The following is a 19,284-nucleotide window of genomic DNA, read 5'->3' on the forward strand; positions in this document are numbered from 1 at the left end:
TAAGCTCTGTCTCTTGAAACTTAATTAATACAATTTGTGATGGAAATTTATCAATGAAAATGATGTTCTATTTAGCAGTATATTCATTCCTGCAGTATAAAATATGGAGACAAATCATCAACTTAGTTATTGAAGTTGATATGTGTTAAGTAAAATAATAGGAGCATATTAAAAAAGTATCCTTTCGACGAGTTTGAACAAATATTACAGAAGGGGAGGGGGGTGGTGGCAGATAAGTTGGAGGGGGGGGGCTCTTGGCAGATAAACAATTCTTTACCAAAATACATGATCGATAAAACAGTACTCTTATATAACATTTGAAAAATGGGAGGGGGGTGGTCAGATTTGCATCGAAGGGGGGGGGGGGGTGCTTCCACCTCCATCACTCCTGTTTTATCTTATGCATGGCAATCTTATTCTAGTTTTGATTTGCATTTAAATTGCCTCAAAAATAAAAAAGAAACGTTTAAGTTAATTGTTCAGGAATAAGTAGTTCCTAACTGGGTTAAAAACTAGTTACAGCTTCCAGATGTGATGAAAATACATAAATTTGATTAATGTTATGCTAATCTTACTAGAATACTTCCAAAAAATGCGGAAAAACCAAAAAAATATTTTTGGCCACCACTTTGTATGGAGCCGCCCCATAGTGCAATGCAATTCTCTTGGCGTAAGGCTGAAAGCGCAAGATATGTAGAAAGAAAAGAAAGGTGGAAAATTGATGGTACTAAGAAACACCTAAATTTAGCAAATGTGATCTCCATTGTGGATGATCAATTGTGAATCGCAAATTATCCTAACTTGTAAAAAACTCTTTTACTTCGAAATGCCCTACAAATCGAAGAAAATAATGATGTCCGATAGTCGTAACAGACAAAACGAACAATCATTGATGCTTATTTAGTTTTGATTCATGAATCATTTGGAAAAAGCCGGAAACGAAACGAATTACTCTGGATAACAAACAACAGCAACAACAACACATAGTTCGCTAATGAACAACAGAACTGTAAGGTTAATACGATAACGAATAAGTACAACGTATCAAAAATTGCACAGGACTGCCTGTTTTAAAAACTTGAAAAAAGCTTCATTCCTCTCTACATGCAGTTATAAACATAACCTGTAAATTTTCTTTTCTATCAATCTAAAAATGAATTGCGCCATTGAATGAAGCTTCGTTTTTTAGAACGACTCTGACTTCTGATTTTGCCATTTCACATTCAATGGTTTTTCACCATTCACCAATTTCCAGCACCAGTTCACATTCAAGAGCCATAACCATACAGTTAGGTTTTTCATCCGAGCTGATGACGCGTCATGACGGTCATGTTGGTAAAAATTCTCGTCTTCAATCTATCGATGATTTCGTTCCATGTCCAATTATCTACTTTTCGAGTGAGTCACACCCACGTGTAGCCGCCAAGGTACGTACTTCATCTCGCTGCCGGTGGTGAACGGAGAAAGATAGAACTCAGAACGTCGATCGATATAAACTTGGACCGGTGAAAACAGAGAAGGTCAATGATGCACTTTGAGTGGAAAAGCTGCTGATGCAATTGGAGGGGTTGGTGCGAAATCGTTGTCATAGATAGAAAGTTATAAACTGCAGTAGCTGACTGTGCACCATCTATGGTGCTTCAAACCAACGTTTTGCAATGAAACGAATGAATCTTTTTTTTTCTAAATAGGATTACAGTACGCTTGGAAAAAGAGTTTTACAAACGGAAAACTTCTCATAGGTGTAATGATCTTATCTGTGCGCAAGAAAAAGTGAAGTGCTTCATAATGCATACAAAGTTTAAATTGTTGGTAAAATGGAACAAAGTATAAAACCCCCATGTTTTTAGTTTCTCGCATCATCTTCATGAAATTAATCAAAAAAGTATATTCCCTCTTTGGTGACGCCATGGTTGATATTTTTGTTTGATAAATGTGCGTAATATTCGATTATTTTTCATCCTCACGGGGAAACTTTGCAAATTTGTGAGATATCCAGCGGTGTCCAGCCATTTGGCCGAATGCCGTTTGGCTGAATTAAACGCGTTCAAAATAACTTTTTGACAGTCTAGCTACATACTAATATGACTGTTTGCTTTCGTTGGCAAAGTTGTACCACCAGAAGATAAAAACAAATGAAAAACATGGTTTGGATCTAGGTTTGGATCATATTTAGCTACACCATAGCATCCCTGAATCCAGAACATTTGGAGATTTTCAGATCTTATAGATTGCTCTCGCATTTATTGACCATGGATCATTTCAATCTTTTTCTTCTTCTTCTTTTTCTTTATGGCTCTACGTCCCCATGGGACTTGGCCGGCCTCGCTTCAACTTAGTGTTCTTTGAGCACTTTCTCAGTTATTAATTGAAGGGCTTTCTTTGCCTGCCATTGCATGGATATACAAATTGTGATGCAACCACAATTATACACTATGCCCAGGGACTCGAGAAAATTTTCCCGACCAGAACGGGAATCGAACCCGCCGTCTCCGGATTGGCGATCCACAGCCTTAACCACTAGGCTAACTGGAGACCTTAAGCTATTCCATTTATCAAGTCAGCTCCTTTGTGGCTATACGCAGCACAACGAGTTTAATTTGAAACAAACTAGATATTTTAAGTTCTCCAAATCATCCTGGACATCAGGTCACAACAACCAGGGTTTTTTTTTAATTATCAGATTAACGAAACATACCCAATCAGGTTCTACAAATCTAGATGAAATATTCAGGATTAGTTTTAATGTGTGTATAATATATGTAATCTAGGTTCATTTAAAGCATCAAAAGCACTTACATTTCCTTCACCAGTATCGCGTGTCCATTTATGCTCAATGAGTACATATGCAGCATTACAGACATTTTCTTGTAATCTTAGAGTTCTCCAAATCTTCTTGGGTATAATGGTGAAAGATCGCGAAAATAGAACCCGAATCCTAGACCGCTGGAGAAGAAACAGTTTGTCCACATCACGATAGTCCATACTCAATCTGGCTAAAACTAAACCAAGACGAAAGTACGACTTTTCAAGTTTAGCAAAACTATTTTTGACCAGAAAACCTTAAAGATTGAACCCTTAAAAAAAGGCCCCAAATGAACCGAAACGTCGGGAATAATAAAAAAAAAGCTAGTGTTTTCCATTCCCCTTAAGACTGCGATGCCAAACCGTAACAGTACTTGGGTATAAGGTCCATGATAAATTCCACGCACTTCTACAAGGCCGTTTTTGAACGATATTTCAGTGCTCCTGCTGTCGGTTTTGATTATTTTTGCACAGAATAAGCCTGATTGTATGTCCTGTGCTCTTTCAGTCTATTCCGAAATCCAATGGCCTTATAATCAAAGCACTCCCATTCGCTTTGCAATATTACGTACCAACTTGTGTTGAGTAAGTAAATACGCAGTACATACATGTATTTATTTATTACAATTTAGATATTCCAAGTTCTTTAAAACATCCTATAGATCAGGTCGTACGATCTACCACAACAATTACAGTTTTAGAGATGTCCTCGGCAAACGAAACGAGACATATCCAATATCCATGTTGGTTCTTCAAAGCAAGATGAGCAATTAAAATTTTCATGTAAGTTAGACATTCCAGGTTTTTAAAGAGTTTCTTATGGGATTTTTCAAGAAATACCTCCAGGGATTTCCGCTTGCAATCCTGCTGGTATTCCTACAGAATTTATACTATAATGTCTAAATTTACGTAATGTTTCGCAATTTCAAGCCCATTTTCCTGTCTTGAAAAATTGTTATGTCACTGGTAAAATAACAAATTACAAAAAAATAATAAATTATTCTGAATGTTTTTGCCTTTCTCGTACACTAAGTGTACTGGAAAGGCTATATGTTCACTCTAAAAATGACTTTTTGATAGAAGCAAAGAAGTGTACAAAAAAACTCACATCACTTTTTAAATCTAAACCGATTTTGATGACCGATGGATCATTCAACGCGGAATCTGGTCCCATTGTTTCTTATTGAAAATGATTCGGATCGGACCAGCCATTACGGAGTTATCGCCATTTAGGTATTCCGGACCGGAACCCCAGGAAGGAGCCAGATATGGAAATGCTACAAACCCATGCATGTGACACATTAAACCGTGGCATTTTCGTTAACCTGATGAACGGTAAGCAGGAAAATAGTCTCAGTCTATATCTGAACCGGCAGTGTTCCGGAACCGGTTCCGGTTGTCCCGCCGGAAGTGCCCAAATATAAAAGTGAACCGCAGACAGACGTTCTAGCTCGAACAAATTTATTCAAATTTTCTATGTAAATTTTCACAAGCGACACCTAGGCAACCGATTACCACAGTGCAGTCGCGTGCAGTTGACAGTTTGAGAAACCACGTGCTTCCAGCCGCTTACTTACCACCCCATTCACCACCCACCGAAAAATAAAATCAAAACAAACACTGTCAAAATCATTCCTACATTTGCGTCACATTCACAAAGATTTCCCAATGCGAGTGAAGTTCATCCAAATGCAGTTTTATTTAAGCAAATCTATGTAAAATAAAAGTAATAATGTGTAAAATATTTTACAAGAGTCCTGCGCTAATTTGTGCAAAAGATTTTAGACATTAAATAAAAATCATTTACTCTGCACAAATTATGTGGAAACATTATTAGCGTGCAACACGTGCGGTCTTTTCCCGCCATCCGGCTGGAAGACGACCGTGGTGACAGTTGTTGGTCGCAACGCACATGTGAGGCAGCGATTGAATATGAACGTCGCTAACGCCATCTGTTCGCTGATTGCCACTTGGCAATTTGTGGCGGCCATGTTTTTTACACAAGCTGCTGAGTCAAACTTGAACGTCTGTCTGCGAGTGAACCAAGCCCATGCATGCGACACCTCAAATTGCGACTTTTTCGGTAACCTGATGAACGGTTAGCAGAAAAATAGTCTAATGGTGTTTTGGAACCGGTTCTGGGTGTCCCGTTGAAAGTGGCCGAATATAAAGTGTGCCAAACCCAAGCAAGCGACACATCAAAACGTGGTATTTTCGATAACCTGATGAACAGTAAGCAGGAACATAATATCAGTCTATATCTGAACCGGTAGTGATCCGGGACCGATTCCGGGTGTCCCGACGGACGGAAGTGGCCAAATATAAAAGTGAACCCAATCCATGCATACGACACATCAAATAGCGGCTTTTTAGATTACCTGATTAATGGTAAGCCGAGATAGACCTCGATACAAGAAAAAAATTGATTAGTAATCCTAATCTTTTATTCGCTGTTCAATAATTTGAGGCAGTAGGGACTAGGGTTCCGATGCATGGTCAATATCGGTATCATTTCATGACTTTTTTGTTAAGGGATCCGATTTTGACTGAAAAAGGAGCGTGTTAAAAGCGCTACCTATCAATCAGAATCCTTCCTTGCGATTAAGTTGAAAATGATTCTGTAACAAAACCGAATACTTTATAACTTCTCAATGGTGATAAAGTAACACAACGCAACATTTTTTTTGTATCAAGAGCAAACTTATGTGTCTCTGACAGATTTTGGGCCGCTGAATCCGAATCCGGGCTCAGATTTGCCCCAGCACGTCACAATTTTGAGCTATACCTCAATTTATAGAGCAAAATATGCGATTTTGGGCCTTTTTGACTGCAAGCTATTAAGCATAGAAATATTTTTTTAAGCAATCAAAAGGTAATTTGGTTAATTAACATCTGTTTTAACGACTCATGCAAAATATTTCGTTTTACCCAATCAAATTTGATAGATTTAAGCATTTTATGTTAGTAAGTAAACTTGCATGCAACTTTTGGAGGGTGACTTGTATGGGAAATACCGTACTCAACATAAATAGCTTAAAACTATCAAATTCGATTTGGTAAAACGAAATATTTTGCATGAGTCGTTGATTTAGATGTTAATTGACCAATTTACCTTTTGATTGCTTAAAACAATATTTCCATGCTTAATGGTTTGCAGTCAAAAAAGCCCAAAATCGCATATTTTACCCTAAAAATTGAGGTATAGCTCAAAATTGGGACGTGCTGGAGCAAATCTGAGCCCGGATTCGGATTTAGCGGCCCAAAATTTGTCAGAGACACATAAGTTTGCTCTTGAGACAGACCAAAACTTATTTTTTTGTTACGCTGTGTAATACGACATGGAATATACAAAGGACACGGGGTATACCACAATAGATCAAATATTGGTCGCAGTGGTTATGCCCCGAACAGAGTGAAAAAAAAATGGTAACCATGAACATAGTCTCAGACCATATCTAAATTGAAAGTGCTCCGAAATCGGTTCCGGGTGTGGACCAAACTCGTGCAAGCGACACATCAAATGGCGGGTTTTTCGATAACCTGATGAACGATACTAGGGTAGAGCGAAATGGCAAATGAAGGGCAAATTTTACCATTAAAAAGAATGTTTGAATGGCAAATTTTGCAATTAGTTTGTTTGAAATAAGAGTTAAAATAACAAAAATAATAACTAAATTTCTATGGCATAACATCTAAAGAATAATTGATTTTGGCATTGTAATATCAAAATAATTGCAAAAAAATGTCAAAATAATAACATATTTTTATATGATGGTAAGTTATGTTATTGTTTTGATATCGTGGCAGGATAGTATAATAATAACATTTGTTATTATTATGTTATTATACAATTTAATAATAACTGGCCAATTACAAGTTTTACAATGATATCATATTTTGTTATTTTTATGTCATCCTGAGCTATTCACAAAAAACTAAAGAATAGCAAATTTAGATATGATGACAAAATATGTTATTCTTTAGTAATTGATTTGTTATTCACCTCTACCAGGGAGACAGGAAAATAGTCTCAGATCATATCTGAATCTTTGATTCCGGCCGGCTCCGGGTGTCCCGCCTGAAATGGCAAATATAAAACCCATGCATGGGACACCCTAAATCACGGCTTTTTAAGTAACGCAATGATCAGTTATTGCACTATTTTCTTAGTCTCAGACCATATTCGGGATAACCGGTAGTGTTCCGGAACCGAATCAGGGTAACCCGCCAGATGTGGGAAAATAACATCTGAACCAAACCCATGCATGCGACATATTAAATCAAGACTTTTTGATAACCTGATGACCAGTTATCAAGAATATAGGCTCATACCCCATTAGAGACTACCAGTTGTGTCCTAGAACCGGTTCCGATTATCCTGATGGAAGTGGTCGAATATAAAAGTACACCAAACCCATGCATAAGTAACCTGATGAACAATTAGTCAGAAAATAGCCTTAGATCACATTTGAGAGATCTGGTAGTGTTCCGGAACCGGTTATGGTGTCCCGTCAGAAGTGGTAAATAAAATGTAGAAGCGAAACATACCATGCGGCACATTGAATAGCGGCTTTTTTTTCAATGTCCGATGAACGATCAGCAAGAAAATAGTCTCAGGAATAGGCTCAGACCACATTGTAGACAAAATGAAAAAAAATCTTTTTTTTGCATTTTTCTCATAAGGGGGTCAAATTTTAGATAAATCGTGTGACCAAGGAAAATAAAAATAAAATATAGCATAAAATGTACAGAATAAACTTTGGCGAAACCCGCCAAAAGATCTGTGATGTGAATAAATATATATCCTAGCATGTAATTTTTGTCTTGATATTCATCACCCTTTCTTATCGTTCAACATAACGTCGGAGTAGGTGTCATCAACAAGTTTCCCAATTCGATGATAACTTTGCTAAAATTGCTACTTTTCTAAATAAAGAATTCTCAGGATTCACTTCGGCTAACGTCGACGGAAAGATCATGAGTACATATACGACGAGAAAGTCACTATCACCACTAGGTGGATTAATCTGGCTATTCATTATTATTCTTAGTTTCTTCTGAGAGTTTTTCAGGAACTTCAGGAAAAAAGTTTCACAAGACATTATGCGATCGCTCAAGAAATTCCTTGTAGGATTTTCCCTGGAGTTCCTTGTGGATCTTGGAAAGCGATCACAGATGACATCTGGTGGAATTTAAGGGCGGACGGGACGGTCGGCTAAATACCCAAGTAACACCGAAAACATAATCAGAAGTCTTAAACTAATCATTTTGTCCTATATCAGTTGTTTCAAAGTTTTTCAAAACAAATGTTGTCGTGTATAAGTCATAATCATGATTCCAAAAACTAGTCTTTAATGATCTCTTATTAAAAAGTCGTATTTGAGTAAATATTTTGTCTTTTCAAACAAACTTGACATGTTGTTATCAGTTTTGTTGGATATGTTCTAATAACGTTTATTTTGTCGCAATATGACAAGTCTGATTAAGTTTTATATTTGTCCTAATATGTTCATCAAACATATTCTCGGTAGGGAACCGTCGTGTTTGCTTCTATAATATGAAAACAAAAATTGTATGTCAGGGAAAAACTTGGTCAACCCCAAAAAGTAACAAATGTCAATAATCTTGAAGTTACCATTCAATTAAAGTAACGGATTTACTACTATTCTAAATCAACAAAAGTTATATTCTGCTTAATATACTTGATGCTTTGCCAACTACTTTGCATTTCTGCTGCTTCCAGGTTGTTGCATCCGGGAATGAATCTTTGTTTTTCGCCAGCGTTATTAAATTGTTCGGGGGCCAATACACTACATTGTTTTTCACCCATTTTGACGGCACTAAAGTTAAAATCGGTTTTAATTTCTTTGTTTTCCTACTTTGTACGACGTAGAAGCACATTTTCACAAAAATTAACACGAAATTGACAACTCACATAACGAACGAGCTATAGGATATGTCCTCTATAGCTCAGAAGACTCAATATGTTTGATAAGTCGTATTAGAGTAATATTTTCAGTCTTACTTCCAATACTTGTTTTGGTTAAGTTCTGTCGAAACATAATATGTTTCATTTGTTCTTATGAAGTCATATCGAGCATTTCTTCAGTATGTATGCAAACATGTGTAACATGATGACATGTTCAGTATGTTTCATAAGTCATATATGAGTAACATTTTCAGTCTGTCTTTCAAAACTTGTTTTCGATGAAGTTTTTGTTAAACATAATATGTTTTGTTTGTTTACATTAAGTCATATTTATGTTTTTTCAGTAAGCAAACAAACATTTGTAACATAAACTAAAATCATTATTTTTAACTAGGTTATGTTACACTACCGATCATAAAAATGTCGATATGATGTTCAATATGTAATAAATTAAGAATAAAAACTGTATAATAGACCTGTTCACTTTGAAACTTTTTTTCTCCGATTCTCCGTGACACATCAAATTATCAATCCACATGCAAAACCAAGTCTTCAGTCCAAAATTGAGCCAAATTGATGAAGATTTAAAGGTGTATCAAATCGATTTTGGGTTTTTTTAGCCGTTTTCACAGAAATTTACTCAGAAATTCACAAAATTGCTCCGGAAAGATGCCGGAGATACCGTTAAAATATAGTTAGAACAATACTCTACAACTTTGCCGAAGACACTACGGTGTTTAAATTGCGTATTTCGAAGTTATTCAACAATTTTAGTTAAAAAATCACGAAAAAACACGATATTTTTACGATTTTACATATAAAAGTCATGTAATTTTACATTGTTTTAGGTGACTAAATTAATTAGCGATTACTCCTTTGTGTAACGAACATTTCGTCCATACATCGTTTTTGTGTAGGAATTCGTTTTCATTGACTAATTATCAAAAGTATGTCACGTTGATACTAAAAATCGCACAGAGTTACCAGCACGAATTAAAACAAAGTTACCCATGATTAAGACGTCATGCCATCGTATTCTAATGTCTTTTGATTTAAGTATCAGAAATGGTGCAGATGGTAAGGCTCGAGCTTCCGGATCAGAAGGTCCCAGGTTCAAGCTCAAATACATGATAAACTTTTTTTTTTCTTTCTTTGTAGCAGTTAGGATGATGAATCTGCCATGACTTACACGCAATCTCCCAAAGAATAATGATCGGGACTTGCAAATTAAGCCCATTCCAGAATTAGCTAGATATTTAGTTTATACTTGTTGATAATAAATCGTGTCGACGAGATCAGCTGGGCGAAATATTGAGCATCTGTTTGATAATGATCAATTTATCTAAAACAATTCAATACGATGATGGAACTGCTTCTGGATGCAACATTTTACAGACAACTGTGAGTGGAGCTTACTTGTTATCTATCTACCCACAAATCAGCACAACTACACGATGAAGGGAAACTTCATTCTTACTATGCACTTCACGGTTCCGAAACAATGCTATGATGCCAAATTGCAATGAGATGCAGTGCGTAGTTTCATCATCTTATAGCAGGATCGAGACGCAAAAAAATGCTATTCCAGGACTCGAACCTTGAATCTTCGAATCCACAATCTCATGCTCAACCAACTGCACCAAATTTAAACTGATGCAGATGAGACAAAGAAGTATAATGACGTTTAAATCATGGGTAACTTTGTTTTATTTTGTGCTGGCAACTCTGTACAATTTTTAGTATCAACGTGACAAACTTTTGATAATTAGTCAATGAAAACGAATTTCTACACTAAAATGATGTATGGACGAAATGTTCGTAACACATAGGAGCAATAGCTCATAAAATTAGTCACCTAAAACAATGTAAAATTACATGACTTTTACATGAAAAATCGTAAAAATATTGTATTTTTTGGTGATTTTTCAACGAAAATTGTTGAATATCTTTGAAATACGCAATTTAAACACCGTAGTGTCTTCGGCAAAGTTGTAGAGTATTGTTCTAACTATATTTTAACGGTATTTTCGGTACCTTTTTGGTGCATTTTTCTGGATATTGTGCCTTGCAAGATAAATCCGCGAAACGCGTTTGTCTTCTTCTTTTTCATCAAGTTGCAAAAATATAACCGCACCACTATGAGCGACCTGATGGTTAGAAAATCTGCATGCGGCGCTTATATCAAATCCACACGAGGCTGCGGCGATATAGTCGCGAGGAGATGCACGCGATACAGACGCAATGTGGAAATGGAAAAAATGAAGCCGCATCCCCCTGCAGCATCACCAAATAACATCCCGATTATTAAACACAAAGGCGACGAGGTGATGCGTATTGATTGATGCACCAAGCGAAAAGAAGAAGAAGTTTTGACATCCAAGCGGTGTGCCGTCGATTAGATCCTCGTCGCTGATTGGTCGATGGATGTAAACGGCACACCGCTTGGATGTCAAAATTCTTCTTCTTACCGCTTGGTGCATCAATCAATAGTGAATCAATGTCGCGATTAATATTATTACGATTTCTGGCCACCTGAGTTGCCATTGTGTTAACTTTTGTTTTGATATGAACGGTCTGAAGGCTGCTGCGATGTTGCTGGGTGGGTGACAGTATCTGTTCGATTTTGACATTGCGTCTGTATCGCGGGAATCTCCTCGCGGGCATATCGCCGCCGCTCAATGTGGATTTATTATGAGCGCCGCAATATTGAAGTACATTTTCGTGAAATTGCTCGAAAAAACACAAAATCGATTTGATACACCTCTAAACCTTTATCAATTTGGCTCAATTTTGGACTGAAGCCTTGTTTTTGCATGTGGATTGATAATTTGATGTGACACGGGTAGGTCAAAAAAAGTGAACAGGTCTACTGTATAATGTTACTAATGAAAACTTATACTGAAAAATGTAATGAGGGGATCATTATACCAGAAATATTTACTGTACACATTATTGTCAGCCGTTAGCAAGGAACCGAGGTAGACGAATTCTTCTACCACCTCGAAAGTATCCTCGCCTATCGTAACATTGCTGACAAGGCTTGTCATGTCTCTCTCAGTCCCACCTATCAGCATGCATTTCGTTTTCGCCGCATTTACCACCAGTTAGGCTGCTTCACGCGGGTATACTGTTCGGCACTTTCCAAATGTTCTAGCAATTATATCCATGTCATCCGCAAAATAGACAAATTGTCCGGATTTCGTGAAGATCGGAGGCGCTTTTTCTCCCGGGAGAGGCGAGTCTGCTGCCTCCGCCTGTCTATATCGCTCCACATTCTGTCGGGTTCCATGCTGCAGCGTTACCACCCGCGCTGTATTCTTCTCCAAAACCGCTCTGCACTTCTCGGTAGATGGTATCCCGGATAAAAAATTACCATTCATTACATGGTAAATATTATTAACATATGACTGGTTTTATTGTTCACAATAAAACACATAGTAGATATATTGTTACTTTTTACAATAGAAATCAAGCCCATATAGTTCGTACAATAAGTGAACTTTAGCTTTATTAGTGACTAATTGATTCGATTGTTTTTCAATAGTTCTATAATAATTTAAAATTACTATAAGTAAAAATTGATTTAAGTTGTTTTTAAATAGTTGCAAAAGTGCCTGCAAAGTTCTCATGGACTTTTTATTAAAAAAGTGTTTATTTCTGAAAACAATTCGTAACATATAAATAACAATAAATAATATTGTTGCTTGAATCATGTTTGTATAATCAAATACAAAATCACTTGACATATTTTTTTTGGTTTTCGTTTTAAATTTGAGTACAGTAGATGTTTCGGTTATCGAATATTATTCGCTAAAACTTCAACGACTGACAGACGTCAAGCCGTGTTGGCAGAGGAAGCTCTCAATGAATAACTGAGGAAGTACTTATAGAAAACTAGCTGAAAAGCAGGTTTAGCCAAGTGAGGATGTTACGACAAGAAAAAGATGAACAATGATTTTTCTAATGCTTTCCAATAAATTAAAGGAATCTAGTAAATAGTAAACTACCATTGATAACAAAACAAATACAATTAGTTTAATGTGGTCAATAGGGTCCTAAAATTGAAGACGAAATCTCGCTTATATTGAATAATACGATCAAGCATGGTATTCTAATCGGAATTGTACTTTACTGGAACTTGAAAAACAAAGGAATAATGAGAAAATTCGAAATAAGTAAAATGGTAAACAGTTCTACTTTGACATTTGAGGTCAACCTTGTGTGACTGAGCTCGACATTTTTCACACTGGGATTTCAAAAATGTTCCTCTGACATACACGGTGAAAAAATATCACTCAAAGTATGTGTTATAAGCTAGGGACGAGACAAAAGGCTAAAAAAATAAAATACAGCCTCCTGTCACGCGGCCATGTTTTTGAGGTCAGCATCAAAATCCAGGAACGATAATTGACTGTGGCTGAATCATATCAATAACAATTCTAAATTTTATGAAAACTTCCACCCCGTGAAGAAGACGAGCCGGTACTATTACGACTTCATTTTGAAATAAATAATTGAGAAATTAAAAGTCATGTTTTGCCTTTACTAACTGTTTTAAAAGGTGAAAAAAAAAAATCTGTTGTGTAAAATGTTTCGCCGTTTTCAATTATTGCTCCTGGATTAATGTTTGTTTACAAACTTTGCGCTGTCATGGGGAACCAACCGCCCGAGCCGCCGCTATTGTGTTCAACGAGGCGGCTGAAAGTGGGAACCAGAGATGTTGGCTCGTTATTTTCCTGTGGGGCAGTATTGCGGTGACAAGAGGCTGATAAAATAATTATATATTTTCAACTATGGTTAATAAAAACGTCAAAAAATGAGTAAATATGTACTCTTGAACCATATATTGTGGTTTAAAACAAGAATCCCGATAGGACTTTGGGAGCCTATTGAACCGATGTTAAAATAAACATGCAATAATATTTGTTGTTATGTAAACAGATTTCGCCTTTGAAAAACCAAAGAATTCATATTTCTCGGTAACATTTTTCTCCAGCATTTACAGATACTAATGGCCACATGAATTGTGAACGATTTATGGTATGGATCATACGACCTGAGGTCTGACTTGTGATATTTGGCAGTTATTTAAAAAGATCTTATCAACAGCTGCCAAGCAATACTTACCAGACAGACATCAGTGATTGATTCTTATCATAAAATGTGCATATCATTCTGGAGGCTGTTAGTGCTCGTAAATGCTGGATATAAATGTTAGCGAGAAATATAAATTCTATGGATTTTCAAAAGCGAAAACTGCTTACAAATAACAATAAATATTATTGTATTTTTATTGTAACAACGATTCATTTGACGCCATTCAATTAATTGTATTTGTATTGTAAGAACAATGAAAAAACATTAAGATATATTGTTTTCTTTTGAAAATTGCCCTAAAAATGTCTCATAAAAACACAAAACATTCTATTGTTTTTCGCGAAAAAGTGTATGAAAATTTTCTCAAAATTTTATGGTTAAGATACATAACGACCACCATTTTTTATTGTAAAAGTGCCATTTACCATTCGCCGAATGGTATAGAACAATAAGGGTGATGGTGAGTGTGCTGTGTAAATTACAATACGTATAATGGTGAATATTTTTCGAAAAAATGGTGTTGTAACAATAACATTTATTGTATTTTTATGATATTTTTTATCAGGGATGATTACCTCTAAACGTTCGCACCATAGATTCTATCCAATACACCTCCTACAACGCAACCATTCCAAACCCGCAATTCTTCAGTACATAGGCTAGTATGCGGGTGCTCCCAAAGAAGTTGAGAGATCTGCATCTCCGCGTCTTACGTGTCAGACGTTGACTTTACGGTGCTTGTTTTTTTTACGGCCGGCTTGCAGGGCCTAACACCCCCCGGTTTACTGTCCGGAGGAACCCAGTAAGTTTGTCGATGAAAACCCCCTCCCCTCCCCCTCACGGTTCCTGTCAGCATACGACCACAGTTCCCACCGGGGTTTGTTACCTCATCTTCCCTAAGGTTGCTCGTAACCCGGCCGGTGCAACGTGGCGGTAGGGGTCGGAATAGCATGGCAAGAGGCTGAAGGACCACAAGAGGTCTAAATCGCATTGCCAGCTTTTACCGTGCCAATGCTCTACAATTTTGATTGTATTAATTAATAAAATTTCAATGGGCTCGACGGCATACATCAATATTCTATAGCAGCAATCACCGAAAAATATCATCAACCAATAAATATATCAATTTTATTATCCTGAAAAACTAGTAGTGTTCCATTTTTCTAGATGGAAATCCTTATCGACTTTCACCGCATTTTTTTTATGAAAAAATACCCATTTTACGAATCGACAACAATGTTGATGATGATATTGATTTTCACGAGGTAGTGACACTACCTCCTGTCGTTTATAAAATAAGCCCTAAAATGCGAAATACATATTCTTCTTCGTCTGACGATGTCAACACTGAGCCAAATCCTGCTTCTCAGCTTAGTGTTAGTCTACGAGCATTTCCACAGTTATTCATTTAGAGCTTCCTCTGCCAATGTGTTTGTCTCTTTAAAATTTCTTCATTCGCATCCATATAAATTGTGATGGCTATATGTATGACATTGTCAAAAGAATGTTCTCAATAAACATTTACAAATTTTCCAGAGTGATAAGCATTAAGCTAATTTTTAGTCAAATCTCAAATCATTTAGCATGCAGTGTCCAAGTATGCCATTTATTTTTTCACTAATACTTTTAATATTTATAAAATATCCAGTCAAATATCCCATTTTTATCCATGAGGCATGATTTTTTTTGCAGGAATTAGAAATATTATTTAGGAAAACAAAGCACTTTAGGTTACATTAGTTCAAGTAAAACGATGGTTTTTATTTATTTTATTTTATTATCCTTCAAAGATACGTGTTTATAAGGCGCATTAAATTTATCGAAGTACAAATGCCTATTTCACCAGAAAAAATGACTCGCACCACAATTTCTGGTCATAGAAAGCCAATTTTAAGTTGAAATAGTCTAGCTGAAATAATATCGCAAGCCATATTTTGCACTTGAATAGTTTTTTTTTTGACATTTTGCAACAAACATTGATTACGCTTTAGAAAAGAAACTGAATTTTCATCCTCAATTGAAAAAGAAGACGTGTAGTTTGTTTATTGAAAGTTGTCAGAATTATGTATTGTAAAACATACTAAGAAACATTATTAAGTATGCTTTGATTCATATAGAACATAATTATAACATCTCAAATATGTTGCCGAAGCTCCACCTTCTGCGCTTTTTCGGTCATATATCTGTCTGAAAAACGGTTTTATTGTTATGAACCAAAACACAGTAACTGGTCATATTGGAGTCGAAATAATTCCTATAGAACATGTTGTGTTACTTGGGTATCCGCCATTGCTCTGTTGCTACTAAGATGGTAATCTCAGATTCTACTTCATATTTTGCAACAAAAACCTATCATTGTGTATGCTCACTTGCACTGCACATGCTGATTGTTTTTCATCATCTTCAGTGCAATAGAACTCGAGATTACCATCTTCAAAATCGCGAGGCAAATTGTTAGAAAGAGAGGCAAGATAGGAAAAATAACACGGCGTCCCGTTTCACCTTAACGAAGGATTTTTGACAAGCAAACAGAAGGAAATACATGAAGATTACCAGAAGAACGTCGAGGAGAAATCCCAGAAAAAAAGAGCGATTACAGAAGGATCTTCTGCAACAACTGCAGAAGAAACTTTTGGAAAGATACCTGAATGTAGTGTAGAATTAGTGTTTAAGTTAAAATACACATAGATATAAACAAAAAAAGATTCCTGAAGGAATCCCTGAAAAAATCTCGGAAGGGACTCCAGAAGGAACACTAGCAGAAATTCAACGAGAAACCCCAGAACGAAATCCTTGCATATTGAGTGGTGAACCAGCATCAGGCTGAAAACCAGAAAGACAATAAAAATCTTTGCAGTACCTCAGAAGGGTCTCTTGGAGGACTTCGAGAAGAGTGTCTGGGAGAATCCCAGTAGAAATTATTCAAAAAATCACCGAAAAACTGCAGGATATAATTCACAGTACAGTACAGAATACCAAAGTGAGTAAGTTTGCTTGCTCAGAGAATCTAATTGGATGGATTTTTTTTTGTCAAGGAGTAGCCTTGGCGGAATTAGAAATAATATCCCAAGCTCAATGAAGCTCCTCTAGAGGGCTGCTGGAGTACGATAAAAGCAGCCCTCAACAAGGCAGTTGAGATCAACGTTGGGCATTGTGAACGAAGCCGAAGGAATTGGTTCGACGATGAGTGTAGAGGAATTTTGGAAGTTAAGTAAAAAAAAAAGTGATAAATGATCAATATTTCATTGCTTCATTGCAGCTCAAAGTTGGCTATTAAATAATTATACCTTTTTCTAGAATCTTTCTTACTTCATGTAGAATAGCCCGATCTTTTTCAAATTTTGACCACTGATACACAATTAGTTGATCAACATTATATAAGCCATATTTGGTCAAAATTTCATTGCGTTTGGTTCATTGAATCCGGAGAAAGTTGGCTATCGAATAATTATACCTTTTCCCTAGAATCTTTATAACTTCGGCAGAATAACCTGATCTTTTAAAATTTTGGATACACAACTAGTTGATCAACTTACAGAGAAAGTTTGAGAATATTTGGTTTACTTTTCGAAAAGTTACAGCTACTTGAAATTTTTTTGAGAAATGAAAATTTTGCCTGTCCCGATCATTTTGTCTATCTTCTGTACAGTAAGTATTTGAAAATATGTGCTGCACTTTTTCAAAAGTGACTGCTGTTAGAACATTTCTTGAAAAGTGAAATTTTTGCCCGCCCTGATCATTTTGTATAACCCCTGTAGTTGTATTGTAGTGTTCCTTTAACCCTCGAGTAATCGCGCTGTTGTATTTTGTACAACACGTTGAAAAAAACTCCCTTTTTGTACTCCGCTTTAGTGTGGTGCTGACGCAGGAAGCCAACCACGCGAGTTACGGACGGTTAAGTATTATGATGCATACCATTGGAAAATCATAAATTTGTTCCCGAAATACAGTGGTGGAAAAAATAATAGGTGTGAGCATTACACAGAAATTCATTTGAATAACACACTATCATAATCCAGACTTTTTGAAGCGCCATCTCGGTGTGACATTACTTATTATTTGCTCAGTAAGTGAAACAGTGCCTCTTGTCAAAATTCGGGTTAGTTTGCCAGTGAGCGGAGATAAACAAACTGTCGTCACTTTTTTCGAGGAAAAAATAATAGGTATAACGTGAATCTCACTACATACCGTAGCTTCTAATAGAAAGTGCTTGTCAATTCACGGATTCTCTGCTTAGAGGTAATCAGTACATCAATATTTTCTATTGATTTTCAATTTGGCGTAATGATTTTACTTTCTGCATACAGATAATAGGCCGAGGTAAACATTGCAGCCCCGATGAGAGACGGCTCATAAAAAAGCTACGATATGAAGGTAAAACTTTCAAAGAAATCGCAGAAATCATCGGCTGTTCGCAGAACATGGTTACAAATGCTCTCAATTACCGCAAAAAACCAGAAACCCGAGGGAGGAAGAGGAAGACCAGTGCTAGGGTTGACCGCCGAATACTGAAGCTGAAAAAAAAAGATGCTTTCATCACATCCACAGCCATTAAAAATGAGTTGAACTTGGATGTCACAACCAGGACCATCCGTAATCGTTTGATCGATTGTAAATATCGCGCCCGTTCTGCCAGAAAAACTCCATTCGTATCGGAAAGGAATCGCAAGAAAAGAATTAATTTTGCTAAACATCATCTGGAGAATATCAAACAACGCGGATCCAGCTATTTCAGAAATGTATTGTGGAGTGACGAAACAAAAGTAAATTTGTTCGGAGCAGATAGCAGGCACTATGTTAGACGTCCCAGGAATAGCGAGTTCTCTCCACAGTACACGAAAAAAACTGTCAAACACGGTGGTGGTTGTATAATGGTCTGGGGTTGTTTTTCGTGGTATGGTGTGGGACCTCTGTTTTGGATAAAGTCTATTATGACGCAGAATGAGTACCTAGGCATCTTGATCGAAGTAATGTTACCCTATGCAGAGGAAAACATGCCGCTAAAATGGAAGTTCCAACAGGATAACGACCCCAAACATACGTCTAAGAAGGTGAAACAGTGGTTCGTTCAAAAAGAAATTGCTGTTCTGGACTGGCCAGCGCAGTCTCCGGATCAAAACCCGATTGAAAACCTTTGGAACGAGGTCAAGAGGAAAATAGCTAACACAAACCACAAAAATCGGGACGAGTTGTGGAACGCGGTTCAAAAAGCGTGGTATGCTATTCCGGTGGAAACATGTCAGAAGCTTGTTGATTCTATGCCAAGACGCTGCGAAGCTGTGTTGAAAAGTAATGGATTCCCAACGAAATACTAAATAAACAGTCAAAAGAAGCCGATTTTTATTCATTTATGGCAGTGAATTGTTTTTTTTTTTATAAATTGGTGCAGCGCACCTATTATTATTTCCACCGTCAAACGTAAAAAAATGTTTTTTTTTTATATGAATTTCTTT

At 36.5% G+C, this 19,284-nt stretch overlaps 1 protein-coding gene and 1 long non-coding RNA gene across 3 annotated transcripts in view; both read left to right on the plus strand.

Annotated features, from left to right (window-relative positions):
* LOC115256185 (ubiquitin-conjugating enzyme E2Q-like protein 1) overlaps positions 1–19,284 on the plus strand; it is a 345,390-nt gene that overhangs the window by 283,116 nt on the left and 42,990 nt on the right. The window lies entirely within an intron of this gene.
* LOC134289076 (uncharacterized) lies at positions 11,609–16,098 on the plus strand. Its single transcript, XR_009998255.1, has 2 exons — positions 11,609–12,086; positions 14,397–16,098. It is a non-coding gene; the product is annotated as an uncharacterized LOC134289076 (long non-coding RNA).

The sequence above is a fragment of the Aedes albopictus genome, chromosome 2 (genome assembly GCF_035046485.1).
Source record: "Aedes albopictus strain Foshan chromosome 2, AalbF5, whole genome shotgun sequence".
Lineage (NCBI taxonomy): Eukaryota > Metazoa > Arthropoda > Insecta > Diptera > Culicidae > Aedes > Aedes albopictus.